This window comes from Engystomops pustulosus, chromosome 1 (assembly GCF_040894005.1).
Source record: "Engystomops pustulosus chromosome 1, aEngPut4.maternal, whole genome shotgun sequence".
Taxonomy (NCBI): Eukaryota; Metazoa; Chordata; class Amphibia; order Anura; family Leptodactylidae; genus Engystomops; species Engystomops pustulosus.
The window spans coordinates 173,315,532-173,339,040 of NC_092411.1; the positions used below are offsets into that span (position 1 = coordinate 173,315,532).

At 45.7% G+C, this 23,509-nt stretch overlaps 73 pseudogenes; all 73 read right to left on the bottom strand.

Moving 5' to 3' along the window:
- Positions 1 to 47: 47 nt before the first annotated feature.
- On the bottom strand, positions 48 to 166 carry LOC140104484 (5S ribosomal RNA; annotated as a pseudogene).
- A 70-nt stretch (positions 167 to 236) lies between these two features.
- LOC140096663 (5S ribosomal RNA) lies at positions 237 to 355 on the bottom strand (annotated as a pseudogene).
- Positions 356 to 427: 72 nt separating this feature from the next.
- LOC140100884 (5S ribosomal RNA) lies at positions 428 to 546 on the bottom strand (annotated as a pseudogene).
- Positions 547 to 616: 70 nt separating this feature from the next.
- LOC140094994 (5S ribosomal RNA) lies at positions 617 to 735 on the bottom strand (annotated as a pseudogene).
- Positions 736 to 805: 70 nt separating this feature from the next.
- LOC140104491 (5S ribosomal RNA) lies at positions 806 to 924 on the bottom strand (annotated as a pseudogene).
- A 70-nt stretch (positions 925 to 994) lies between these two features.
- On the bottom strand, positions 995 to 1,113 carry LOC140093380 (5S ribosomal RNA; annotated as a pseudogene).
- A 70-nt stretch (positions 1,114 to 1,183) lies between these two features.
- Positions 1,184 to 1,302, bottom strand: LOC140097438 (5S ribosomal RNA; annotated as a pseudogene).
- Positions 1,303 to 1,374: 72 nt separating this feature from the next.
- LOC140100419 (5S ribosomal RNA) lies at positions 1,375 to 1,493 on the bottom strand (annotated as a pseudogene).
- A 72-nt stretch (positions 1,494 to 1,565) lies between these two features.
- LOC140104281 (5S ribosomal RNA) lies at positions 1,566 to 1,684 on the bottom strand (annotated as a pseudogene).
- Positions 1,685 to 1,754: 70 nt separating this feature from the next.
- On the bottom strand, positions 1,755 to 1,873 carry LOC140104327 (5S ribosomal RNA; annotated as a pseudogene).
- A 70-nt stretch (positions 1,874 to 1,943) lies between these two features.
- LOC140111840 (5S ribosomal RNA) lies at positions 1,944 to 2,062 on the bottom strand (annotated as a pseudogene).
- Positions 2,063 to 2,132: 70 nt separating this feature from the next.
- Positions 2,133 to 2,251, bottom strand: LOC140104504 (5S ribosomal RNA; annotated as a pseudogene).
- A 70-nt stretch (positions 2,252 to 2,321) lies between these two features.
- On the bottom strand, positions 2,322 to 2,440 carry LOC140093391 (5S ribosomal RNA; annotated as a pseudogene).
- A 72-nt stretch (positions 2,441 to 2,512) lies between these two features.
- LOC140113191 (5S ribosomal RNA) lies at positions 2,513 to 2,631 on the bottom strand (annotated as a pseudogene).
- A 70-nt stretch (positions 2,632 to 2,701) lies between these two features.
- On the bottom strand, positions 2,702 to 2,820 carry LOC140093402 (5S ribosomal RNA; annotated as a pseudogene).
- Positions 2,821 to 2,892: 72 nt separating this feature from the next.
- Positions 2,893 to 3,011, bottom strand: LOC140097327 (5S ribosomal RNA; annotated as a pseudogene).
- Positions 3,012 to 3,081: 70 nt separating this feature from the next.
- Positions 3,082 to 3,200, bottom strand: LOC140096707 (5S ribosomal RNA; annotated as a pseudogene).
- Positions 3,201 to 3,272: 72 nt separating this feature from the next.
- LOC140101326 (5S ribosomal RNA) lies at positions 3,273 to 3,391 on the bottom strand (annotated as a pseudogene).
- Positions 3,392 to 3,461: 70 nt separating this feature from the next.
- On the bottom strand, positions 3,462 to 3,580 carry LOC140095005 (5S ribosomal RNA; annotated as a pseudogene).
- Positions 3,581 to 3,650: 70 nt separating this feature from the next.
- On the bottom strand, positions 3,651 to 3,769 carry LOC140104510 (5S ribosomal RNA; annotated as a pseudogene).
- A 70-nt stretch (positions 3,770 to 3,839) lies between these two features.
- On the bottom strand, positions 3,840 to 3,958 carry LOC140093413 (5S ribosomal RNA; annotated as a pseudogene).
- A 70-nt stretch (positions 3,959 to 4,028) lies between these two features.
- On the bottom strand, positions 4,029 to 4,147 carry LOC140097449 (5S ribosomal RNA; annotated as a pseudogene).
- Positions 4,148 to 4,219: 72 nt separating this feature from the next.
- Positions 4,220 to 4,338, bottom strand: LOC140100441 (5S ribosomal RNA; annotated as a pseudogene).
- Positions 4,339 to 4,410: 72 nt separating this feature from the next.
- On the bottom strand, positions 4,411 to 4,529 carry LOC140104381 (5S ribosomal RNA; annotated as a pseudogene).
- A 70-nt stretch (positions 4,530 to 4,599) lies between these two features.
- On the bottom strand, positions 4,600 to 4,718 carry LOC140104443 (5S ribosomal RNA; annotated as a pseudogene).
- A 70-nt stretch (positions 4,719 to 4,788) lies between these two features.
- LOC140111961 (5S ribosomal RNA) lies at positions 4,789 to 4,907 on the bottom strand (annotated as a pseudogene).
- A 70-nt stretch (positions 4,908 to 4,977) lies between these two features.
- LOC140104517 (5S ribosomal RNA) lies at positions 4,978 to 5,096 on the bottom strand (annotated as a pseudogene).
- Positions 5,097 to 5,166: 70 nt separating this feature from the next.
- Positions 5,167 to 5,285, bottom strand: LOC140096674 (5S ribosomal RNA; annotated as a pseudogene).
- Positions 5,286 to 5,357: 72 nt separating this feature from the next.
- On the bottom strand, positions 5,358 to 5,476 carry LOC140100895 (5S ribosomal RNA; annotated as a pseudogene).
- Positions 5,477 to 5,546: 70 nt separating this feature from the next.
- On the bottom strand, positions 5,547 to 5,665 carry LOC140095027 (5S ribosomal RNA; annotated as a pseudogene).
- Positions 5,666 to 5,735: 70 nt separating this feature from the next.
- LOC140104522 (5S ribosomal RNA) lies at positions 5,736 to 5,854 on the bottom strand (annotated as a pseudogene).
- Positions 5,855 to 5,924: 70 nt separating this feature from the next.
- On the bottom strand, positions 5,925 to 6,043 carry LOC140093435 (5S ribosomal RNA; annotated as a pseudogene).
- A 72-nt stretch (positions 6,044 to 6,115) lies between these two features.
- LOC140101813 (5S ribosomal RNA) lies at positions 6,116 to 6,234 on the bottom strand (annotated as a pseudogene).
- Positions 6,235 to 6,304: 70 nt separating this feature from the next.
- LOC140093446 (5S ribosomal RNA) lies at positions 6,305 to 6,423 on the bottom strand (annotated as a pseudogene).
- Positions 6,424 to 6,495: 72 nt separating this feature from the next.
- On the bottom strand, positions 6,496 to 6,614 carry LOC140101337 (5S ribosomal RNA; annotated as a pseudogene).
- Positions 6,615 to 6,684: 70 nt separating this feature from the next.
- Positions 6,685 to 6,803, bottom strand: LOC140097493 (5S ribosomal RNA; annotated as a pseudogene).
- Positions 6,804 to 6,873: 70 nt separating this feature from the next.
- On the bottom strand, positions 6,874 to 6,992 carry LOC140104527 (5S ribosomal RNA; annotated as a pseudogene).
- Positions 6,993 to 7,062: 70 nt separating this feature from the next.
- Positions 7,063 to 7,181, bottom strand: LOC140104001 (5S ribosomal RNA; annotated as a pseudogene).
- A 70-nt stretch (positions 7,182 to 7,251) lies between these two features.
- LOC140097460 (5S ribosomal RNA) lies at positions 7,252 to 7,370 on the bottom strand (annotated as a pseudogene).
- A 72-nt stretch (positions 7,371 to 7,442) lies between these two features.
- LOC140100452 (5S ribosomal RNA) lies at positions 7,443 to 7,561 on the bottom strand (annotated as a pseudogene).
- A 72-nt stretch (positions 7,562 to 7,633) lies between these two features.
- On the bottom strand, positions 7,634 to 7,752 carry LOC140104497 (5S ribosomal RNA; annotated as a pseudogene).
- A 70-nt stretch (positions 7,753 to 7,822) lies between these two features.
- On the bottom strand, positions 7,823 to 7,941 carry LOC140104558 (5S ribosomal RNA; annotated as a pseudogene).
- A 70-nt stretch (positions 7,942 to 8,011) lies between these two features.
- LOC140112083 (5S ribosomal RNA) lies at positions 8,012 to 8,130 on the bottom strand (annotated as a pseudogene).
- Positions 8,131 to 8,200: 70 nt separating this feature from the next.
- On the bottom strand, positions 8,201 to 8,319 carry LOC140100463 (5S ribosomal RNA; annotated as a pseudogene).
- A 70-nt stretch (positions 8,320 to 8,389) lies between these two features.
- LOC140093457 (5S ribosomal RNA) lies at positions 8,390 to 8,508 on the bottom strand (annotated as a pseudogene).
- Positions 8,509 to 8,580: 72 nt separating this feature from the next.
- On the bottom strand, positions 8,581 to 8,699 carry LOC140113192 (5S ribosomal RNA; annotated as a pseudogene).
- A 70-nt stretch (positions 8,700 to 8,769) lies between these two features.
- Positions 8,770 to 8,888, bottom strand: LOC140093468 (5S ribosomal RNA; annotated as a pseudogene).
- A 72-nt stretch (positions 8,889 to 8,960) lies between these two features.
- Positions 8,961 to 9,079, bottom strand: LOC140112115 (5S ribosomal RNA; annotated as a pseudogene).
- Positions 9,080 to 9,149: 70 nt separating this feature from the next.
- On the bottom strand, positions 9,150 to 9,268 carry LOC140095038 (5S ribosomal RNA; annotated as a pseudogene).
- A 70-nt stretch (positions 9,269 to 9,338) lies between these two features.
- LOC140104533 (5S ribosomal RNA) lies at positions 9,339 to 9,457 on the bottom strand (annotated as a pseudogene).
- A 70-nt stretch (positions 9,458 to 9,527) lies between these two features.
- On the bottom strand, positions 9,528 to 9,646 carry LOC140093479 (5S ribosomal RNA; annotated as a pseudogene).
- A 70-nt stretch (positions 9,647 to 9,716) lies between these two features.
- Positions 9,717 to 9,835, bottom strand: LOC140093490 (5S ribosomal RNA; annotated as a pseudogene).
- Positions 9,836 to 9,907: 72 nt separating this feature from the next.
- LOC140104607 (5S ribosomal RNA) lies at positions 9,908 to 10,026 on the bottom strand (annotated as a pseudogene).
- Positions 10,027 to 10,096: 70 nt separating this feature from the next.
- LOC140097504 (5S ribosomal RNA) lies at positions 10,097 to 10,215 on the bottom strand (annotated as a pseudogene).
- A 70-nt stretch (positions 10,216 to 10,285) lies between these two features.
- LOC140104539 (5S ribosomal RNA) lies at positions 10,286 to 10,404 on the bottom strand (annotated as a pseudogene).
- Positions 10,405 to 10,474: 70 nt separating this feature from the next.
- Positions 10,475 to 10,593, bottom strand: LOC140106293 (5S ribosomal RNA; annotated as a pseudogene).
- A 72-nt stretch (positions 10,594 to 10,665) lies between these two features.
- LOC140112720 (5S ribosomal RNA) lies at positions 10,666 to 10,784 on the bottom strand (annotated as a pseudogene).
- A 70-nt stretch (positions 10,785 to 10,854) lies between these two features.
- On the bottom strand, positions 10,855 to 10,973 carry LOC140093501 (5S ribosomal RNA; annotated as a pseudogene).
- Positions 10,974 to 11,045: 72 nt separating this feature from the next.
- Positions 11,046 to 11,164, bottom strand: LOC140100906 (5S ribosomal RNA; annotated as a pseudogene).
- Positions 11,165 to 11,234: 70 nt separating this feature from the next.
- Positions 11,235 to 11,353, bottom strand: LOC140112721 (5S ribosomal RNA; annotated as a pseudogene).
- Positions 11,354 to 11,994: 641 nt separating this feature from the next.
- On the bottom strand, positions 11,995 to 12,113 carry LOC140097515 (5S ribosomal RNA; annotated as a pseudogene).
- A 70-nt stretch (positions 12,114 to 12,183) lies between these two features.
- On the bottom strand, positions 12,184 to 12,302 carry LOC140104545 (5S ribosomal RNA; annotated as a pseudogene).
- Positions 12,303 to 12,372: 70 nt separating this feature from the next.
- Positions 12,373 to 12,491, bottom strand: LOC140093513 (5S ribosomal RNA; annotated as a pseudogene).
- Positions 12,492 to 12,561: 70 nt separating this feature from the next.
- Positions 12,562 to 12,680, bottom strand: LOC140103739 (5S ribosomal RNA; annotated as a pseudogene).
- Positions 12,681 to 12,752: 72 nt separating this feature from the next.
- On the bottom strand, positions 12,753 to 12,871 carry LOC140093524 (5S ribosomal RNA; annotated as a pseudogene).
- Positions 12,872 to 12,943: 72 nt separating this feature from the next.
- On the bottom strand, positions 12,944 to 13,062 carry LOC140106110 (5S ribosomal RNA; annotated as a pseudogene).
- A 72-nt stretch (positions 13,063 to 13,134) lies between these two features.
- LOC140093535 (5S ribosomal RNA) lies at positions 13,135 to 13,253 on the bottom strand (annotated as a pseudogene).
- Positions 13,254 to 13,325: 72 nt separating this feature from the next.
- On the bottom strand, positions 13,326 to 13,444 carry LOC140093557 (5S ribosomal RNA; annotated as a pseudogene).
- A 259-nt stretch (positions 13,445 to 13,703) lies between these two features.
- On the bottom strand, positions 13,704 to 13,822 carry LOC140092074 (5S ribosomal RNA; annotated as a pseudogene).
- A 262-nt stretch (positions 13,823 to 14,084) lies between these two features.
- Positions 14,085 to 14,202, bottom strand: LOC140113194 (5S ribosomal RNA; annotated as a pseudogene).
- A 1,020-nt stretch (positions 14,203 to 15,222) lies between these two features.
- LOC140113254 (5S ribosomal RNA) lies at positions 15,223 to 15,340 on the bottom strand (annotated as a pseudogene).
- Positions 15,341 to 16,362: 1,022 nt separating this feature from the next.
- On the bottom strand, positions 16,363 to 16,480 carry LOC140113195 (5S ribosomal RNA; annotated as a pseudogene).
- A 5,576-nt stretch (positions 16,481 to 22,056) lies between these two features.
- LOC140113272 (5S ribosomal RNA) lies at positions 22,057 to 22,173 on the bottom strand (annotated as a pseudogene).
- Positions 22,174 to 23,509: the final 1,336 nt, after the last annotated feature.

Sequence of the window (23,509 nt, forward strand, 5' to 3'; positions counted from 1 at the left end):
CTTTTACTATCTCATAGAGAAACTAACACAATTTTCAGGTTCAAAAAGGTCAACGGAACTTGGGATTCCCAGCCAGTCTCCCATGCTGGTACTTGCCAAGCCTTAAGCTGCATTGCTGCTGCAATCTGACGAGAGCAGGCACATTCAGCTTAGAATGGCCGTTGACAGCAGCTGTTCAATTTGAACCTTCTTTTACTATCTCATAGAGAAACTAACACAATTTTCAGGTTCAAAAAGGTCAACAGAACTTGGGATTCCCAGCCAGTCTCCCATGCTGGTACTTGCCAAGCCTTAAGCTGCATTGCTGCTGCGATCTGACGAGAGCAGGCACATTCAGCTTAGAATGGCCGTTGACAGCAGTTGTTCAATTTGAACCTTCTTTTACCATCTTTGACAGAGAAACTAACACAATTTTCAGGTTCAAAAAGGTCAACGGAACTTGGGATTCCCAGCCAGTCTCCCATGCTGGTACTTGCCAAGCCTTAAGCTGCATTGCCGCTGCGATCTGATGAGAGCAGGCACATTCAGCTTAGAATGGCCGTTGACAGCAGCTGTTCAATTTGAACCTTCTTTTACTATCTCATAGAGAAACTAACACAATTTTCAGGTTCAAAAAGGTCAACGGAACTTGGGACTCCCAGCCAGTCTCCCATTCTGGTACTTGCCAAGCCTTAAGCTGCATTGCTGCTGCGATCTGACGAGAGCAGGCACATTCAGCTTAGAATGGCCGTTGACAGCAGCTGTTCAATTTGAACCTTCTTTTACTATCTCATAGAGAAACTAACACAATTTTCAGGTTCAAAAAGGTCAACGGAACTTGGGATTCCCAGCCAGTCTCCCATGCTGGTACTTGCCAAGCCTTAAGCTGCATTGCTGCTGCAATCTGACGAGAGCAGGCACATTCAGCTTAGAATGGCCGTTGACAGCAACTGTTCAATTTGAACCTTCTTTTACTATCTCATAGAGAAACTAACACAATTTTCAGGTTCAAAAAGGTCAACGGAACTTGGGATTCCCAGCCAGTCTCCCATGCTGGTACTTGCCAAGCCTTAAGCTGCATTGCTGCTGCGATCTGACGAGAGCAGGCACATTCAGCTTAGAATGGCCGTTGACAGCAGCTGTTCAATTTGAACCTTCTTTTACTATCTCATAGAGAAACTAACACAATTTTCAGGTTCAAAAAGGTCAACGGAACTTGGGATTCCCAGCCAGTCTCCCATGCTGGTACTTGCCAAGCCTCAAGCTGCATTGCTGCTGCGATCTGACGAGAGCAGGCACATTCAGCTTAGAATGGCCGTTGACAGCAGCTGTTCAATTTGAACCTTCTTTTACCATCTTTGACAGAGAAACTAACACAATTTTCAGGTTCAAAAAGGTCAACGGAACTTGGGATTCCCAGCCAGTCTCCCATGCTGGTACTTGCCAAGCCTTAAGCTGCATTGCTGCTGCAATCTGATGAGAGCAGGCACATTCAGCTTAGAATGGCCGTTGACAGCAGCTGTTCAATTTGAACCTTCTTTTACCATCTTTGACAGAGAAACTAACACAATTTTCAGGTTCAAAAAGGTCAACGGAACTTGGGATTCCCAGCCAGTCTCCCATGCTGGTACTTGCCAAGCCTTAAGCTGCATTGCTGCTGCGATCTGATGAGAGCAGGCACATTCAGCTTAGAATGGCCGTTGACAGCAGCTGTTCAATTTGAACCTTCTTTTACTATCTCATAGAGAAACTAACACAATTTTCAGGTTCAAAAAGGTCAACGGAACTTGGGATTCCCAGCCAGTCTCCCATGCTGGTACTTGCCAAGCCTTAAGCTGCATTGCTGCTGCGATCTGATGAGAGCAGGCACATTCAGCTTAGAATGGCCGTTGACAGCAGCTGTTCAATTTGAACCTTCTTTTACTATCTCATAGAGAAACTAACACAATTTTCAGGTTCAAAAAGGTCAACGGAACTTGGGATTCCCAGCCAGTCTCCCATTCTGGTACTTGCCAAGCCTTAAGCTGCATTGCTGCTGCGATCTGACGAGAGCAGGCACATTCAGCTTAGAATGGCCGTTGACAGCAGCTGTTCAATTTGAACCTTCTTTTACTATCTCATAGAGAAACTAACACAATTTTCAGGTTCAAAAAGGTCAACGGAACTTGGGATTCCCAGCCAGTCTCCCATGCTGGTACTTGCCAAGCCTTAAGCTGCATTGCTGCTGCAATCTGACGAGAGCAGGCACATTCAGCTTAGAATGGCCGTTGACAGCAGCTGTTCAATTTGAACCTTCTTTTACTATCTCATAGAGAAACTAACACAATTTTCAGGTTCAAAAAGGTCAACGGAACTTGGGATTCCCAGCCAGTCTCCCATGCTGGTACTTGCCAAGCCTTAAGCTGCATTGCTGCTGCGATCTGACGAGAGCAGGCACATTCAGCTTAGAATGGCCGTTGACAGCAGCTGTTCAATTTGAACCTTCTTTTACCATCTTTGACAGAGAAACTAATACAATTTTCAGGTTCAAAAAGGTCAACGGAACTTGGGATTCCCAGCCAGTCTCCCATTCCGGTACTTGCCAATCCATAAGCTGCATTGCTGCTGCGATCTGACGAGAGCAGGCACATTCAGCTTAGAATGGCCGTTGACAGCAGCTGTTCAATTTGAACCTTCTTTTACTATCTCATAGAGAAACTAACACAATTTTCAGGTTCAAAAAGGTCAACGGAACTTGGGATTCCCAGCCAGTCTCCCATGCTGGTACTTGCCAAGCCTTAAGCTGCATTGCTGCTGCGATCTGACGAGAGCAGGCACATTCAGCTTAGAATGGCCGTTGACAGCAGTTGTTCAATTTGAACCTTCTTTTACCATCTTTGACAGAGAAACTAACACAATTTTCAGGTTCAAAAAGGTCAACGGAACTTGGGATTCCCAGCCAGTCTCCCATGCTGGTACTTGCCAAGCCTTAAGCTGCATTGCCGCTGCGATCTGATGAGAGCAGGCACATTCAGCTTAGAATGACCGTTGACAGCAGCTGTTCAATTTGAACCTTCTTTTACTATCTCATAGAGAAACTAACACAATTTTCAGGTTCAAAAAGGTCAACAGAACTTGGGATTCCCAGCCAGTCTCCCATGCTGGTACTTGCCAAGCCTTAAGCTGCATTGCTGCTGCGATCTGACGAGAGCAGGAACATTCAGCTTAGAATGGCCGTTGACAGCAGCTGTTCAATTTGAACCTTCTTTTACCATCTTTGACAGAGAAACTAACACAATTTTCAGGTTCAAAAAGGTCAACGGAACTTGGGATTCCCAGCCAGTCTCCCATGCTGGTACTTGCCAAGCCTTAAGCTGCATTGCCGCTGCGATCTGATGAGAGCAGGAACATTCAGCTTAGAATGGCCGTTGACAGCAGCTGTTCAATTTGAACCTTCTTTTACTATCTCATAGAGAAACTAACACAATTTTCAGGTTCAAAAAGGTCAACGGAACTTGGGACTCCCAGCCAGTCTCCCATTCTGGTACTTGCCAAGCCTTAAGCTGCATTGCTGCTGCGATCTGACGAGAGCAGGCACATTCAGCTTAGAATGGCCGTTGACAGCAGCTGTTCAATTTGAACCTTCTTTTACTATCTCATAGAGAAACTAACACAATTTTCAGGTTCAAAAAGGTCAACGGAACTTGGGATTCCCAGCCAGTCTCCCATGCTGGTACTTGCCAAGCCTTAAGCTGCATTGCTGCTGCAATCTGACGAGAGCAGGCACATTCAGCTTAGAATGGCCGTTGACAGCAACTGTTCAATTTGAACCTTCTTTTACTATCTCATAGAGAAACTAACACAATTTTCAGGTTCAAAAAGGTCAACGGAACTTGGGATTCCCAGCCAGTCTCCCATGCTGGTACTTGCCAAGCCTTAAGCTGCATTGCTGCTGCGATCTGACGAGAGCAGGCACATTCAGCTTAGAATGGCCGTTGACAGCAGCTGTTCAATTTGAACCTTCTTTTACTATCTCATAGAGAAACTAACACAATTTTCAGGTTCAAAAAGGTCAACGGAACTTGGGATTCCCAGCCAGTCTCCCATGCTGGTACTTGCCAAGCCTCAAGCTGCATTGCTGCTGCGATCTGACGAGAGCAGGCACATTCAGCTTAGAATGGCCGTTGACAGCAGCTGTTCAATTTGAACCTTCTTTTACCATCTTTGACAGAGAAACTAACACAATTTTCAGGTTCAAAAAGGTCAACGGAACTTGGGATTCCCAGCCAGTCTCCCATGCTGGTACTTGCCAAGCCTTAAGCTGCATTGCTGCTGCAATCTGATGAGAGCAGGCACATTCAGCTTAGAATGGCCGTTGACAGCAGCTGTTCAATTTGAACCTTCTTTTACCATCTTTGACAGAGAAACTAACACAATTTTCAGGTTCAAAAAGGTCAACGGAACTTGGGATTCCCAGCCAGTCTCCCATGCTGGTACTTGCCAAGCCTTAAGCTGCATTGCTGCTGCGATCTGATGAGAGCAGGCACATTCAGCTTAGAATGGCCGTTGACAGCAGCTGTTCAATTTGAACCTTCTTTTACTATCTCATAGAGAAACTAACACAATTTTCAGGTTCAAAAAGGTCAACGGAACTTGGGATTCCCAGCCAGTCTCCCATGCTGGTACTTGCCAAGCCTTAAGCTGCATTGCTGCTGCGATCTGATGAGAGCAGGCACATTCAGCTTAGAATGGCCGTTGACAGCAGCTGTTCAATTTGAACCTTCTTTTACTATCTCATAGAGAAACTAACACAATTTTCAGGTTCAAAAAGGTCAACGGAACTTGGGATTCCCAGCCAGTCTCCCATTCTGGTACTTGCCAAGCCTTAAGCTGCATTGCTGCTGCGATCTGACGAGAGCAGGCACATTCAGCTTAGAATGGCCGTTGACAGCAGCTGTTCAATTTGAACCTTCTTTTACTATCTCATAGAGAAACTAACACAATTTTCAGGTTCAAAAAGGTCAACGGAACTTGGGATTCCCAGCCAGTCTCCCATGCTGGTACTTGCCAAGCCTTAAGCTGCATTGCTGCTGCAATCTGACGAGAGCAGGCACATTCAGCTTAGAATGGCCGTTGACAGCAGCTGTTCAATTTGAACCTTCTTTTACTATCTCATAGAGAAACTAACACAATTTTCAGGTTCAAAAAGGTCAACAGAACTTGGGATTCCCAGCCAGTCTCCCATGCTGGTACTTGCCAAGCCTTAAGCTGCATTGCTGCTGCGATCTGACGAGAGCAGGCACATTCAGCTTAGAATGGCCGTTGACAGCAGTTGTTCAATTTGAACCTTCTTTTACCATCTTTGACAGAGAAACTAACACAATTTTCAGGTTCAAAAAGGTCAACGGAACTTGGGATTCCCAGCCAGTCTCCCATGCTGGTACTTGCCAAGCCTTAAGCTGCATTGCCGCTGCGATCTGATGAGAGCAGGCACATTCAGCTTAGAATGGCCGTTGACAGCAGCTGTTCAATTTGAACCTTCTTTTACTATCTCATAGAGAAACTAACACAATTTTCAGGTTCAAAAAGGTCAACGGAACTTGGGACTCCCAGCCAGTCTCCCATTCTGGTACTTGCCAAGCCTTAAGCTGCATTGCTGCTGCGATCTGACGAGAGCAGGCACATTCAGCTTAGAATGGCCGTTGACAGCAGCTGTTCAATTTGAACCTTCTTTTACTATCTCATAGAGAAACTAACACAATTTTCAGGTTCAAATAGGTCAACGGAACTTGGGATTCCCAGCCAGTCTCCCATGCTGGTACTTGCCAAGCCTTAAGCTGCATTGCTGCTGCAATCTGACGAGAGCAGGCACATTCAGCTTAGAATGGCCGTTGACAGCAGCTGTTCAATTTGAACCTTCTTTTACTATCTCATAGAGAAACTAACACAATTTTCAGGTTCAAAAAGGTCAACGGAACTTGGGATTCCCAGCCAGTCTCCCATGCTGGTACTTGCCAAGCCTTAAGCTGCATTGCTGCTGCGATCTGACGAGAGCAGGCACATTCAGCTTAGAATGGCCGTTGACAGCAGCTGTTCAATTTGAACCTTCTTTTACCATCTTTGACAGAGAAACTAATACAATTTTCAGGTTCAAAAAGGTCAACGGAACTTGGGATTCCCAGCCAGTCTCCCATTCCGGTACTTGCCAAGCCATAAGCTGCATTGCTGCTGCGATCTGACGAGAGCAGGCACATTCAGCTTAGAATGGCCGTTGACAGCAGCTGTTCAATTTGAACCTTCTTTTACTATCTCATAGAGAAACTAACACAATTTTCAGGTTCAAAAAGGTCAACGGAACTTGGGATTCCCAGCCAGTCTCCCATGCTGGTACTTGCCAAGCCTTAAGCTGCATTGCTGCTGCGATCTGACGAGAGCAGGCACATTCAGCTTAGAATGGCCGTTGACAGCAGCTGTTCAATTTGAACCTTCTTTTACCATCTTTGACAGAGAAACTAACACAATTTTCAGGTTCAAAAAGGTCAACGGAACTTGGGATTCCCAGCCAGTCTCCCATGCTGGTACTTGCCAAGCCTTAAGCTGCATTGCCGCTGCGATCTGATGAGAGCAGGAACATTCAGCTTAGAATGGCCGTTGACAGCAGCTGTTCAATTTGAACCTTCTTTTACTATCTCATAGAGAAACTAACACAATTTTCAGGTTCAAAAAGGTCAACGGAACTTGGGACTCCCAGCCAGTCTCCCATGCTGGTACTTGCCAAGCCTTAAGCTGCATTGCTGCTGCGATCTGACGAGAGCAGGCACATTCAGCTTAGAATGGCCGTTGACAGCAGCTGTTCAATTTGAACCTTCTTTTACTATCTCATAGAGAAACTAACACAATTTTCAGGTTCAAAAAGGTCAACGGAACTTGGGATTCCCAGCCAGTCTCCCATGCTGGTACTTGCCAAGCCTTAAGCTGCATTGCTGCTGCAATCTGACGAGAGCAGGCACATTCAGCTTAGAATGGCCGTTGACAGCAACTGTTCAATTTGAACCTTCTTTTACTATCTCATAGAGAAACTAACACAATTTTCAGGTTCAAAAAGGTCAACGGAACTTGGGATTCCCAGCCAGTCTCCCATGCTGATACTTGCCAAGCCTTAAGCTGCATTGCTGCTGCGATCTGACGAGAGCAGGCACATTCAGCTTAGAATGGCCGTTGACAGCAGCTGTTCAATTTGAACCTTCTTTTACTATCTCATAGAGAAACTAACACAATTTTCAGGTTCAAAAAGGTCAACGGAACTTGGGATTCCCAGCCAGTCTCCCATGCTGGTACTTGCCAAGCCTCAAGCTGCATTGCTGCTGCGATCTGACGAGAGCAGGCACATTCAGCTTAGAATGGCCGTTGACAGCAGCTGTTCAATTTGAACCTTCTTTTACCATCTTTGACAGAGAAACTAACACAATTTTCAGGTTCAAAAAGGTCAACGGAACTTGGGATTCCCAGCCAGTCTCCCATGCTGGTACTTGCCAAGCCTTAAGCTGCATTGCTGCTGCAATCTGATGAGAGCAGGCACATTCAGCTTAGAATGGCCGTTGACAGCAGCTGTTCAATTTGAACCTTCTTTTACCATCTTTGACAGAGAAACTAACACAATTTTCAGGTTCAAAAAGGTCAACGGAACTTGGGATTCCCAGCCAGTCTCCCATGCTGGTACTTGCCAAGCCTTAAGCTGCATTGCTGCTGCGATCTGATGAGAGCAGGCACATTCAGCTTAGAATGGCCGTTGACAGCAGCTGTTCAATTTGAACCTTCTTTTACTATCTCATAGAGAAACTAACACAATTTTCAGGTTCAAAAAGGTCAACGGAACTTGGGATTCCCAGCCAGTCTCCCATGCTGGTACTTGCCAAGCCTTAAGCTGCATTGCTGCTGCGATCTGATGAGAGCAGGCACATTCAGCTTAGAATGGCCGTTGACAGCAGCTGTTCAATTTGAACCTTCTTTTACTATCTCATAGAGAAACTAACACAATTTTCAGGTTCAAAAAGGTCAACGGAACTTGGGATTCCCAGCCAGTCTCCCATTCTGGTACTTGCCAAGCCTTAAGCTGCATTGCTGCTGCGATCTGACGAGAGCAGGCACATTCAGCTTAGAATGGCCGTTGACAGCAGCTGTTCAATTTGAACCTTCTTTTACTATCTCATAGAGAAACTAACACAATTTTCAGGTTCAAAAAGGTCAACGGAACTTGGGATTCCCAGCCAGTCTCCCATGCTGGTACTTGCCAAGCCTTAAGCTGCATTGCTGCTGCAATCTGATGAGAGCAGGCACATTCAGCTTAGAATGGCCGTTGACAGCAGCTGTTCAATTTGAACCTTCTTTTACTATCTCATAGAGAAACTAACACAATTTTCAGGTTCAAAAAGGTCAACGGAACTTGGGATTCCCAGCCAGTCTCCCATGCTGGTACTTGCCAAGCCTTAAGCTGCATTGCTGCTGCGATCTGACGAGAGCAGGCACATTCAGCTTAGAATGGCCGTTGACAGCAGCTGTTCAATTTGAACCTTCTTTTACCATCTTTGACAGAGAAACTAATACAATTTTCAGGTTCAAAAAGGTCAACGGAACTTGGGATTCCCAGCCAGTCTCCCATTCCGGTACTTGCCAATCCATAAGCTGCATTGCTGCTGCGATCTGACGAGAGCAGGCACATTCAGCTTAGAATGGCCGTTGACAGCAGCTGTTCAATTTGAACCTTCTTTTACTATCTCATAGAGAAACTAACACAATTTTCAGGTTCAAAAAGGTCAACGGAACTTGGGATTCCCAGCCAGTCTCCCATGCTGGTACTTGCCAAGCCTTAAGCTGCATTGCTGCTGCGATCTGACGAGAGCAGGCACATTCAGCTTAGAATGGCCGTTGACAGCAGCTGTTCAATTTGAACCTTCTTTTACCATCTTTGACAGAGAAACTAACACAATTTTCAGGTTCAAAAAGGTCAACGGAACTTGGGATTCCCAGCCAGTCTCCCATGCTGGTACTTGCCAAGCCTTAAGCTGCATTGCCGCTGTGATCTGATGAGAGCAGGCACATTCAGCTTAGAATGGCCGTTGACAGCAGCTGTTCAATTTGAACCTTCTTTTACTATCTCATAGAGAAACTAACACAATTTTAAGGTTCAAAAAGGTCAACGGAACTTGGGACTCCCAGCCAGTCTCCCATTCTGGTACTTGCCAAGCCTTAAGCTGCATTGCTGCTGCGATCTGACGAGAGCAGGCACATTCAGCTTAGAATGGCCGTTGACAGCAGCTGTTTAATTTGAACCTTCTTTTACTATCTCATAGAGAAACTAACACAATTTTCAGGTTCAAAAAGGTCAACGGAACTTGGGATTCCCAGCCAGTCTCCCATGCTGGTACTTGCCAAGCCTTAAGCTGCATTGCTGCTGCAATCTGACGAGAGCAGGCACATTCAGCTTAGAATGGCCGTTGACAGCAACTGTTCAATTTGAACCTTCTTTTACTATCTCATAGAGAAACTAACACAATTTTCAGGTTCAAAAAGGTCAACGGAACTTGGGATTCCCAGCCAGTCTCCCATGCTGGTACTTGCCAAGCCTTAAGCTGCATTGCTGCTGCGATCTGACGAGAGCAGGCACATTCAGCTTAGAATGGCCGTTGACAGCAGCTGTTCAATTTGAACCTTCTTTTACTATCTCATAGAGAAACTAACACAATTTTCAGGTTCAAAAAGGTCAACGGAACTTGGGATTCCCAGCCAGTCTCCCATGCTGGTACTTGCCAAGCCTTAAGCTGCATTGCTGCTGCGATCTGACGAGAGCAGGCACATTCAGCTTAGAATGGCCGTTGACAGCAGCTGTTCAATTTGAACCTTCTTTTACCATCTTTGACAGAGAAACTAACACAATCTTCAGGTTCAAAAAGGTCAACGGAACTTGGGATTCCCAGCCAGTCTCCCATGCTGGTACTTGCCAAGCCTTAAGCTGCATTGCTGCTGCGATCTGATGAGAGCAGGCACATTCAGCTTAGAATGGCCGTTGACAGCAGCTGTTCAATTTGAACCTTCTTTTACTATCTCATAGAGAAACTAACACAATTTTCAGGTTCAAAAAGGTCAACGGAACTTGGGATTCCCAGCCAGTCTCCCATTCTGGTACTTGCCAAGCCTTAAGCTGCATTGCTGCTGCGATCTGACGAGAGCAGGCACATTCAGCTTAGAATGGCCGTTGAAAGCAGCTGTTCAATTTGAACCTTCTTTTACTATCTCATAGAGAAACTAACACAATTTTCAGGTTCAAAAAGGTCAACGGAACTTGGGATTCCCAGCCAGTCTCCCATGCTGGTACTTGCCAAGCCTTAAGCTGCATTGCTGCTGCAATCTGACGAGAGCAGGCACATTCAGCTTAGAATGGCCGTTGACAGCAGCTGTTCAATTTGAACCTTCTTTTACTATCTCATAGAGAAACTAACACAATTTTCAGGTTCAAAAAGGTCAACGGAACTTGGGATTCCCAGCCAGTCTCCCATGCTGGTACTTGCCAAGCCTTAAGCTGCATTGCTGCTGCGATCTGACAAGAGCAGGCACATTCAGCTTAGAATGGCCGTTGACAGCAGCTGTTCAATTTGAACCTTCTTTTACCATCTTTGACAGAGAAACTAATACAATTTTCAGGTTCAAAAAGGTCAACGGAACTTGGGATTCCCAGCCAGTCTCCCATTCCGGTATTTGCCAAGCCATAAGCTGCATTGCTGCTGCGATCTGACGAGAGCAGGCACATTCAGCTTAGAATGGCCGTTGACAGCAGCTGTTCAATTTGAACCTTCTTTTACTATCTCATAGAGAAACTAACACAATTTTCAGGTTCAAAAAGGTCAACGGAACTTGGGATTCCCAGCCAGTCTCCCATGCTGGTACTTGCCAAGCCTTAAGCTGCATTGCTGCTGCGATCTGACGAGAGCAGGCACATTCAGCTTAGAATGGCCGTTGACAGCAGCTGTTCAATTTGAACCTTCTTTTACCATCTTTGACAGAGAAACTAACACAATTTTCAGGTTCAAAAAGGTCAACGGAACTTGGGATTCCCAGCCAGTCTCCCATGCTGGTACTTGCCAAGCCTTAAGCTGCATTGCCGCTGCGATCTGATGAGAGCAGGCACATTCAGCTTAGAATGGCCGTTGACAGCAGCTGTTCAATTTGAACCTTCTTTTACTATCTCATAGAGAAACTACTACAATTTTCAGGTTCAAAAAGGTCAACGGAACTTGGGATTCCAAGCCAGTCTCCCATGCTGGTACTTGCCAAGCCTTAAGCTGCATTGCTGCTGCGAACTGACGAGAGCAGGCACATTCAGCTTAGAATGGCCGTTGACAGCAGCTGTTCAATTTGAACCTTCTTTTACCATCTTTGACAGAGAATCTAACACAATTTTCAGGTTCAAAAAGGTCATTGTAACTTGGGATTCCCAGCCAGTCTCCCATGCTGGTACTTGCCAAGCCTTAAGCTGCATTGCTGCTGCGATCTGACGAGAGCAGGCACATTCAGCTTAGAATGGCCGTTGACAGCAGCTGTTCAATTTGAACCTTCTTTTACTATCTCATAGAGAATCTAACACAATTTTCAGGTTCAAAAAGGTCATTGTAACTTGGGATTCTTAGCCAGTCTCCCATGCTGGTACTTGCCAAGCCTTAAGCTGCATTGCTGCTGCGATCTGACGAGAGCAGGCCCATTCAGCTTAGAATGGCCGTTGACAGCAGCTGTTCAATTTGAACCTTCTTTTACCATCTTTGACAGAGAAACTAACACAATTTTCAGGTTCAAAAACGTCAACGGAACTTGGAATTCCCAGCCAGTCTCCCATTCTGGTACTTGCCAAGCCTTAAGCTGCATTGCTGTTGTGATCTGATGAGAGCAGGCACATTCAGCTTAGAATGGCCGTTGACAGCAGCTGTTCAATTTGAACCTTCTTTTACTATCTCATAGAGAAACTAACACAATTTTCAGGTTCAAAAAGGTCAACGGAACTTGGGACTCCCAGCCAGTCTCCCATTTTGGTACTTGCCAAGCCTTAAGCTGCATTGCTGCTGCGATCTGACGAGAGCAGGCACATTCAGCTTAGAATGGCCGTTGACAGCAGCTGTTCAATTTGAACCTTCTTTTACTATCTCATAGAGAAACTAACACAATTTTCAGGTTCAAAAAGGTCAACGGAACTTGGGATTCCCAGCCAGTCTCCCATGCTGGTACTTGCCAAGCCTTAAGCTGCATTGCTGCTGCAATCTGACGAGAGCAGGCACATTCAGCTTAGAATGGCCGTTGACAGCAACTGTTCAATTTGAACCTTCTTTTACTATCTCATAGAGAAACTAACACAATTTTCAGGTTCAAAAAGGTCAACGGAACTTGGGATTCCCAGCCAGTCTCCCATGCTGGTACTTGCCAAGCCTTAAGCTGCATTGCTGCTGCGATCTGACGAGAGCAGGCACATTCAGCTTAGAATGGCCGTTGACAGCAGCTGTTCAATTTGAACCTTCTTTTACTATCTCATAGAGAAACTAACACAATTTTCGGGTTCAAAAGGGTCAACGGAACTTGGGATTCCCAGCCAGTCTCCCTTGCTGGTACTTGCCAAGCCTTAAGCTGCATTGCTGCTGCGATCTGACGAGAGCAGGCACATTCAGCTTAGAATGGCCGTTGACAGCAGCTGTTCAATTTGAACCTTCTTTTACCATCTTTGACAGAGAAACTAACACAATTTTCAGGTTCAAAAAGGTCAACGGAACTTGGGATTCCCAGCCAGTCTCCCATGCTGGTACTTGCCAAGCCTTAAGCTGCATTGCTGCTGCGATCTGACGAGAGCAGGCACATTCAGCTTAGAATGGCCGTTGACAGCAGCTGTTCAATTTGAACCTTCTTTTACCATCTGTGCCAGAGAAACTAACACAATTTTCAGGTTCAAAAAGGTCAACGGAACTTGGGATTTCCAGCCAGTCTCCCATGCTGGTACTTGCCAAGCCTTAAGCTGCATTGCTGCTGCGATCTGACGAGAGCAGGCACATTCAGCTTAGAATGGCCGTTGACAGCAGCTGTTCAATTTGAACCTTCTTTTACCATCTGTGCCAGAGAAACTAACACAATTTTCAGGTTCAAAAAGGTCAACGGAACTTGGGATTCCCAGCCAGTCTCCCATGCTGGTACTTGCCAAGCCTTAAGCTGCATTGCTGCTGCGATCTGACGAGAGCAGGCACATTCAGCTTAGAATGGCCGTTGACAGCAGCTGTTCAATTTGAACCTTCTTTTACCATCTTTGACAGAGAAACTAACACAATTTTCAGGTTCAAAAAGGTCAACGGAACTTGGGATTCCCAGCCAGTCTCCCATGCTGGTACTTGCCAAGCCTTAAGCTGCATTGCTGCTGCGATCTGACGAGAGCAGGCACATTCAGCTTAGAATGGCCGTTGACAGCAGCTGTTCAATTTGAACCTTCTTTTACTATCTCATAGAGAAACTAATACAATTTTCAGGTTCAAAAAGGTCAACGGAACTTGGGATTCCAAGCCAGTCTCCCATGCTGGTTCTTGCCAAGCCTTAAGCTGCATTGCTGCTGCGAACTGACGAGAGCAGGCACATTCAGCTTAGAATGGCCGTTGACAGCAGCTGTTCAATTTGAACCTTCTTTTACTATCTCATAGAGAAACTAACACAATTTTCAGGTTCAAAAAGGTCAACGGAACTTGGAATTCCCAGCCAGTCTCCCATGCTGGTACTTGCCAAGCCTTAAGCTGCATTGCTGCTGCGATCTGATGAGAGCAGGCACATTCAGCTTAGAATGGCCGTTGACAGCAGCTGTTCAATTTGAACCTTCTTTTACCATCTTTGACAGAGAATCTAACACAATTTTCAGGTTCAAAAAGGTCATTGTAACTTGGGATTCCCAGCCAGTCTCCCATGCTGGTACTTGCCAAGCCTTAAGCTGCATTGCTGCTGCGATCTGACGAGAGCAGGCCCATTCAGCTTAGAATGGCCGTTGACAGCAGCTGTTCAATTTGAACCTTCTTTTACTATCTCATAGAGAAACTAACACAATTTTCAGGTTCAAAAAGGTCAACGGAACTTGGAATTCCCAGCCAGTCTCCCATGCTGGTACTTGCCAAGCCTTAAGCTGCATTGCTGCTGCGATCTGATGAGAGCAGGCACATTCAGCTTAGAATGGCCGTTGACAACAGCTGTTCAATTTGAACCTTCTTTTACTATCTCATAGAGAAACTAACACAATTTTCAGGTTCAAAAAGGTCAACGGAACTTGGGATTCCCAGCCAGTCTCCCATGCTGGTACTTGCCAAGCCTTAAGCTGCATTGCTGCTGCGATCTGACGAGAGCAGGCACATTCAGCTTAGAATGGCCGTTGACAGCAGCTGTTCAATTTGAACCTTCTTTTACTATCTCATAGAGAATCTAACACAATTTTCAGGTTCAAAAAGGTCATTGTAACTTGGGATTCTTAGCCAGTCTCCCATGCTGGTACTTGCCAAGCCTTAAGCTGCATTGCTGCTGCGATCTGACAAGAGCAGGCCCATTCAGCTTAGAATGGCCGTTGACAGCAGCTGTTCTATTTGAACCTTCTTTTACCATCTTTGACAGAGAAACTAACACAATTTTCAGGTTCAAAAACGTCAACGGAACTTGGAATTCCCAGCCAGTCTCCCATGCTGGTACTTGCCAAGCCTTAAGCTGCATTGCTGTTGTGATCTGATGAGAGCAGGCACATTCAGCTTAGAATGGCCGTTGACAGCAGCTGTTCAATTTGAACCTTCTTTTACTATCTCATAGAGAAACTAACACAATTTTCAGGTTCAAAAAGGTCAACGGAACTTGGGATTCCCAGCCAGTCTCCCATGCTGGTACTTGCCAAGCCTTAAGCTGCATTGCTGCTGCGATCTGACGAGAGCAGGCACATTCAGCTTAGAATGGCCGTTGACAGCAGCTGTTCAATTTGAACCTTCTTTAACTATCTCATAGAGAAACTAACACAATTTTCAGGTTCAAAAAGGTCAACGGAACTTGGGATTCCCAACCAGTCTCCCATGCTGGTACTTGCCAAGCCTTAAGCTGCATTGCTGCTGCGATCTGACGAGAGCAGGCACATTCAGCTTAGAATGGCCGTTGACAGCAGCTGTTCAATTTGAACCTTCTTTTACCATCTTTGACAGAGAAACTAACACAATTTTCAGGTTCAAAAATGTCAACGGAACTTGGGATTCCCAGACAGTCTCCCATGCTGGTACTTGCCAAGCCTTAAGCTGCATTGCTGCTGCGATCTGACGAGAGCAGGCACATTCAGCTTAGAATGGCCGTTGACAGCAGCTGTTCAATTTGAACCTTCTTTTACTATCTCATAGAGAATCTAACACAATTTTCAGGTTCAAAAAGGTCATTGTAACTTGGGATTCTTAGCCAGTCTCCCATGCTGGTACTTGCCAAGCCTTAAGCTGCATTGCTGCTGCGATCTGACGAGAGCAGGCCCATTCAGCTTAGAATGGCCGTTGACAGCAGCTGTTCAATTTGAACCTTCTTTTACCATCTCATAGAGAAACTAACACAATTTTCAGGTTCAAAAAGGTCAACGGAACTTGGGATTCCCAGCCAGTCTCCCATGCTGGTACTTGCCAAGCCTTAAGCTGCATTGCTGCTGCGATCTGACGAGAGCAGGCACATTCAGCTTAGAATGGCCGTTGACAGCAGCTGTTCAATTTGAACCTTCTTTTACTATCTCATAGAGAAACTAACACAATTTTCAGGTTCAAAAAGGTCAACGGAACTTGGGATTCCCAGCCAGTCTCCCATGCTGGTACTTGCCAAGCCTTAAGCTGCATTGCTGCTGCGATCTGACAAGAGCAGGCACATTCAGCTTAGAATGGCCGTTGACAGCAGCTGTTCAATTTGAACCTTCTTTTACCATCTTTGACAGAGAAACTAATACAATTTTCAGGTTCAAAAAGGTCAACGGAACTTGGGATTCCCAGCCAGTCTCCCATTCCGGTATTTGCCAAGCCATAAGCTGCATTGCTGCTGCGAACTGACGAGAGCAGGCACATTCAGCTTAGAATGGCCGTTGACAGCAGCTGTTCAATTTGAACCTTCTTTTACCATCTTTGACAGAGAATCTAACACAATTTTCAGGTTCAAAAAGGTCATTGTAACTTGGGATTCCCAGCCAGTCTCCCATGCTGGTACTTGCCAAGCCTTAAGCTGCATTGCTGCTGCGATCTGACGAGAGCAGGCCCATTCAGCTTAGAATGGCCGTTGACAGCAGCTGTTCAATTTGAACCTTCTTTTACCATCTTTGACAGAGAAACTAACACAATTTTCAGGTTCAAAAAGGTCAACGGAACTTGGAATTCCCAGCCAGTCTCCCATGCTGGTACTTGCCAAGCCTTAAGCTGCATTGCTGCTGCGATCTGATGAGAGCAGGCACATTCAGCTTAGAATGGCCGTTGACAACAGCTGTTCAATTTGAACCTTCTTTTACTATCTCATAGAGAAACTAACACAATTTTCAGGTTCAAAAAGGTCAACGGAACTTGGGATTCCCAGCCAGTCTCCCATGCTGGTACTTGCCAAGCCTTAAGCTGCATTGCTGCTGCGATCTGACGAGAGCAGGCACATTCAGCTTAGAATGGCCGTTGACAGCAGCTGTTCAATTTGAACCTTCTTTTACTATCTCATAGAGAATCTAACACAATTTTCAGGTTCAAAAAGGTCATTGTAACTTGGGATTCTTAGCCAGTCTCCCATGCTGGTACTTGCCAAGCCTTAAGCTGCATTGCTGCTGCGATCTGACGAGAGCAGGCCCATTCAGCTTAGAATGGCCGTTGACAGCAGCTGTTCAATTTGAACCTTCTTTTACCATCTTTGACAGAGAAACTAACACAATTTTCAGGTTCAAAAACGTCAACGGAACTTGGAATTCCCAGCCAGTCTCCCATTCTGGTACTTGCCAAGCCTTAAGCTGCATTGCTGTTGTGATCTGATGAGAGCAGGCACATTCAGCTTAGAATGGCCGTTGACAGCAGCTGTTCAATTTGAACCTTCTTTTACTATCTCATAGAGAAACTAACACAATTTTCAGGTTCAAAAAGGTCAACGGAACTTGGGACTCCCAGCCAGTCTCCCATTTTGGTACTTGCCAAGCCTTAAGCTGCATTGCTGCTGCGATCTGACGAGAGCAGGCACATTCAGCTTAGAATGGCCGTTGACAGCAGCTGTTCAATTTGAACCTTCTTTTACTATCTCATAGAGAAACTAACACAATTTTCAGGTTCAAAAAGGTCAACGGAACTTGGGATTCCCAGCCAGTCTCCCATGCTGGTACTTGCCAAGCCTTAAGCTGCATTGCTGCTGCAATCTGACGAGAGCAGGCACATTCAGCTTAGAATGGCCGTTGACAGCAACTGTTCAATTTGAACCTTCTTTTACTATCTCATAGAGAAACTAACACAATTTTCAGGTTCAAAAAGGTCAACGGAACTTGGGATTCCCAGCCAGTCTCCCATGCTGGTACTTGCCAAGCCTTAAGCTGCATTGCTGCTGCGATCTGACGAGAGCAGGCACATTCAGCTTAGAATGGCCGTTGACAGCAGCTGTTCAATTTGAACCTTCTTTTACTATCTCATAGAGAAACTAACACAATTTTCGGGTTCAAAAGGGTCAACGGAACTTGGGATTCCCAGCCAGTCTCCCATGCTGGTACTTGCCAAGCCTTAAGCTGCATTGCTGCTGCGATCTGACGAGAGCAGGCACATTCAGCTTAGAATGGCCGTTGACAGCAGCAGTTCAATTTGAACCTTCTTTTACCATCTTTGACAGAGAAACTAACACAATTTTCAGGTTCAAAAAGGTCAACGGAACTTGGGATTCCCAGCCAGTCTCCCATGCTGGTACTTGCCAAGCCTTAAGCTGCATTGCTGCTGCGATCTGACGAGAGCAGGCACATTCAGCTTAGAATGGCCGTTGACAGCAGCTGTTCAATTTGAACCTTCTTTTACCATCTGTGCCAGAGAAACTAACACAATTTTCAGGTTCAAAAAGGTCAACGGAACTTGGGATTTCCAGCCAGTCTCCCATGCTGGTACTTGCCAAGCCTTAAGCTGCATTGCTGCTGCGATCTGACGAGAGCAGGCACATTCAGCTTAGAATGGCCGTTGACAGCAGCTGTTCAATTTGAACCTTCTTTTACCATCTGTGCCAGAGAAACTAACACAATTTTCAGGTTCAAAAAGGTCAACGGAACTTGGGATTCCCAGCCAGTCTCCCATGCTGGTACTTGCCAAGCCTTAAGCTGCATTGCTGCTGCGATCTGACGAGAGCAGGCACATTCAGCTTAGAATGGCCGTTGACAGCAGCTGTTCAATTTGAACCTTCTTTTACCATCTTTGACAGAGAAACTAACACAATTTTCAGGTTCAAAAAGGTCAACGGAACTTGGGATTCCCAGCCAGTCTCCCATGCTGGTACTTGCCAAGCCTTAAGCTGCATTGCTGCTGCGATCTGACGAGAGCAGGCACATTCAGCTTAGAATGGCCGTTGACAGCAGCTGTTCAATTTGAACCTTCTTTTACTATCTCATAGAGAAACTAATACAATTTTCAGGTTCAAAAAGGTCAACGGAACTTGGGATTCCAAGCCAGTCTCCCATGCTGGTTCTTGCCAAGCCTTAAGCTGCATTGCTGCTGCGAACTGACGAGAGCAGGCACATTCAGCTTAGAATGGCCGTTGACAGCAGCTGTTCAATTTGAACCTTCTTTTACTATCTCATAGAGAAACTAACACAATTTTCAGGTTCAAAAAGGTCAACGGAACTTGGGATTCCCAGCCAGTCTCCCATGCTGGTACTTGCCAAGCCTTAAGCTGCATTGCTGCTGCGATCTGACGAGAGCAGGCACATTCAGCTTAGAATGGCCGTTGACAGCAGCTGTTCAATTTGAACCTTCTTTTACTATCTCATAGAGAATCTAACACAATTTTCAGGTTCAAAAAGGTCATTGTAACTTGGGATTCTTAGCCAGTCTCCCATGCTGGTACTTGCCAAGCCTTAAGCTGCATTGCTGCTGCGATCTGACAAGAGCAGGCCCATTCAGCTTAGAATGGCCGTTGACAGCAGCTGTTCAATTTGAACCTTCTTTTACCATCTTTGACAGAGAAACTAACACAATTTTCAGGTTCAAAAACGTCAACGGAACTTGGAATTCCCAGCCAGTCTCCCATGCTGGTACTTGCCAAGCCTTAAGCTGCATTGCTGTTGTGATCTGATGAGAGCAGGCACATTCAGCTTAGAATGGCCGTTGACAGCAGCTGTTCAATTTGAACCTTCTTTTACTATCTCATAGAGAAACTAACACAATTTTCAGGTTCAAAAAGGTCAACGGAACTTGGGATTCCCAGCCAGTCTCCCATGCTGGTACTTGCCAAGCCTTAAGCTGCATTGCTGCTGCGATCTGACGAGAGCAGGCACATTCAGCTTAGAATGGCCGTTGACAGCAGCTGTTCAATTTGAACCTTCTTTAACTATCTCATAGAGAAACTAACACAATTTTCAGGTTCAAAAAGGTCAACGGAACTTGGGATTCCCAACCAGTCTCCCATGCTGGTACTTGCCAAGCCTTAAGCTGCATTGCTGCTGCGATCTGACGAGAGCAGGCACATTCAGCTTAGAATGGCCGTTGACAGCAGCTGTTCAATTTGAACCTTCTTTTACCATCTTTGACAGAGAAACTAACACAATTTTCAGGTTCAAAAATGTCAACGGAACTTGGGATTCCCAGACAGTCTCCCATGCTGGTACTTGCCAAGCCTTAAGCTGCATTGCTGCTGCGATCTGACGAGAGCAGGCACATTCAGCTTAGAATGGCCGTTGACAGCAGCTGTTCAATTTGAACCTTCTTTTACTATCTCATAGAGAATCTAACACAATTTTCAGGTTCAAAAAGGTCATTGTAACTTGGGATTCTTAGCCAGTCTCCCATGCTGGTACTTGCCAAGCCTTAAGCTGCATTGCTGCTGCGATCTGACGAGAGCAGGCCCATTCAGCTTAGAATGGCCGTTGACAGCAGCTGTTCAATTTGAACCTTCTTTTACCATCTCATAGAGAAACTAACACAATTTTCAGGTTCAAAAAGGTCAACGGAACTTGGGATTCCCAGCCAGTCTCCCATGCTGGTACTTGCCAAGCCTTAAGCTGCATTGCTGCTGCGATCTGACGAGAGCAGGCACATTCAGCTTAGAATGGCCGTTGACAGCAGCTGTTCAATTTGAACCTTCTTTTACTATCTCATAGAGAAACTAATACAATTTTCAGGTTCAAAAAGGTCAACGGAACTTGGGATTCCAAGCCAGTCTCCCATGCTGGTACTTGCCAAGCCTTAAGCTGCATTGCTGCTGCGAACTGACGAGAGCAGGCACATTCAGCTTAGAATGGCCGTTGACAGCAGCTGTTCAATTTGAACCTTCTTTTACCATCTTTGACAGAGAATCTAACACAATTTTCAGGTTCAAAAAGGTCATTGTAACTTGGGATTCCCAGCCAGTCTCCCATGCTGGTACTTGCCAAGCCTTAAGCTGCATTGCTGCTGCGATCTGACGAGAGCAGGCCCATTCAGCTTAGAATGGCCGTTGACAACAGCTGTTCAATTTGAACCTTCTTTTACCATCTTTGACAGAGAAACTAACACAATTTTCAGGTTCAAAAAGGTCATTGTAACTTGGGATTCCCAGCCAGTCTCCCATGCTGGTACTTGCCAAGCCTTAAGCTGCATTGCTGCTGCGATCTGATGAGAGCAGGCACATTCAGCTTAGAATGGCCGTTGACAACAGCTGTTCAATTTGAACCTTCTTTTACTATCTCATAGAGAAACTAACACAATTTTCAGGTTCAAAAAGGTCAACGGAACTTGGGATTCCCAGCCAGTCTCCCATGCTGGTACATGCCAAGCCTTAAGCTGCATTGCTGCTGCGATCTGACGAGAGCAGGCACATTCAGCTTAGAATGGCCGTTGACAGCAGCTGTTCAATTTGAACCTTCTTTTACTATCTCATAGAGAATCTAACACAATTTTCAGGTTCAAAAAGGTCATTGTAACTTGGGATTCTTAGCCAGTCTCCCATGCTGGTACTTGCCAAGCCTTAAGCTGCATTGCTGCTGCGATCTGACGAGAGCAGGCACATTCAGCTTAGAATGGCCGTTGACAGCAGCTGTTCAATTTGAACCTTCTTTTACCATCTTTGACAGAGAAACTAACACAATTTTCAGGTTCAAAAACGTCAACGGAACTTGGAATTCCCAGCCAGTCTCCCATGCTGGTACTTGCCAAGCCTTAAGCTGCATTGCTGCTGCGATCTGATGAGAGCAGGCACATTCAGCTTAGAATGGCCGTTGACAGCAGCTGTTCAATTTGAACCTTCTTTTACTATCTCATAGAGAAACTAACACAATTTTCAGGTTCAAAAAGGTCATTGTAACTTGGGATTCTTAGCCAGTCTCCCATGCTGGTACTTGCCAAGCCTTAAGCTGCATTGCTGCTGCGATCTGACGAGAGCAGGCACATTCAGCTTAGAATGGCCGTTGACAGCAGCTGTTCAATTTGAACCTTCTTTTACCATCTTTGACAGAGAAACTAACACAATTTTCAGGTTCAAAAACGTCAACGGAACTTGGAATTCCCAGCCAGTCTCCCATGCTGGTACTTGCCAAGCCTTAAGCTGCATTGCTGCTGCGATCTGATGAGAGCAGGCACATTCAGCTTAGAATGGCCGTTGAAAGCAGCTGTTCAATTTGAACCTTCTTTTACTATCTCATAGAGAAACTAACACAATTTTCAGGTTCAAAAAGGTCAACGGAAATTGGGATTCCCAGCCAGTCTCCCATGCTGGTACTTGCCAAGCCTTAAGCTGCATTGCTGCTGCGATCTGACGAGAGCAGGCACATTCAGCTTAGAATGGCCGTTGACAGCAGCTGTTCAATTTGAACCTTCTTTTACCATCTTTGACAGAGAAACTAACACAATTTTCAGGTTCAAAAAGGTCAACGGAACTTGGGATTCCCAGACAGTCTCCCATGCTGGTACTTGCCAAGCCTTAAGCTGCATTGCTGCTGCGATCTGACGAGAGCAGGCACATTCAGCTTAGAATGGCCGTTGACAGCAGCTGTTCAATTTGAACCTTCTTTTACTATCTCATAGAGAAACTAACACAATTTTCAGGTTCAAAAAGGTCAACGGAACTTGGGATTCCCAGCCAGTCTCCCATGCTGGTACTTGCCAAGCCTTAAGCTGCATTGCTGCTGCGATCTGACGAGAGCAGGCACATTCAGCTTAGAATGGCCGTTGACAGCAGCTCTTCAATTTGAACCTTCTTTTACCATCTTTGACAGAGAAACTAATACAATTTTCAGGTTCAAAAAGGTCAACGGAACTTGGGATTCCCAGCCAGTCTCCCATTCCGGTACTTGCCAAGCCATAAGCTGCATTGCTGCTGCGATCTGACGAGAGCAGGCACAGTCAGCTTAGAATGGCCGTTGACAGCAGCTGTTCAATTTGAACCTTCTTTTACTATCTCATAGAGAAACTAACACAATTTTCAGGTTCAAAAAGGTCAACGGAACTTGGGATTCCCAGCCAGTCTCCCATTCTGGTACTTGCCAAGCCTTAAGCTGCATTGCTGCTGCGATCTGACGAGAGCAGGCACATTCAGCTTAGAATGGCCGTTGACAGCAGCTGTTCAATTTGAACCTTCTTTTACCATCTTTGACAGAGAAACTAACACAATTTTCAGGTTCAAAAAGGTCAACGGAACTTGGGATTCCCAGCCAGTCTCCCATGCTGGTACTTGCCAAGCCTTAAGCTGCATTGCCGCTGCGATCTGATGAGAGCAGGCACATTCAGCTTAGAATGGCCGTTGACAGCAGCTGTTCAATTTGAACCTTCTTTTACTATCTCATAGAGAAACTAACACAATTTTCAGGTTCAAAAAGGTCAACGGAACTTGGGATTCCCAGCCAGTCTCCCATGCTGGTACTTGCCAAGCCTTAAGCTGCATTGCTGCTGCGATCTGACGAGAGCAGGCACATTCAGCTTAGAATGGCCGTTGACAGCAGCTGTTCAATTTGAACCTTCTTTTACCATCTTTGACAGAGAAACTAACACAATTTTCAGGTTCAAAAAGGTCAACGGAACTTGGGATTCCCAGCCAGTCTCCCATGCTGGTACTTGCCAAGCCTTAAGCTGCATTGCTGCTGCGATCTGACGAGAGCAGGCACATTCAGCTTAGAATGGCCGTTGACAGCAGCTGTTCAATTTGAACCTTCTTTTACTATCTCATAGAGAAACTAATACAATTTTCAGGTTCAAAAAGGTCAACAGAACTTGGGATTCCAAGCCAGTCTCCCATGCTGGTACTTGCCAAGCCTTAAGCTGCATTGCTGCTGCGAACTGACGAGAGCAGGCACATTCAGCTTAGAATGGCCGTTGACAGCAGC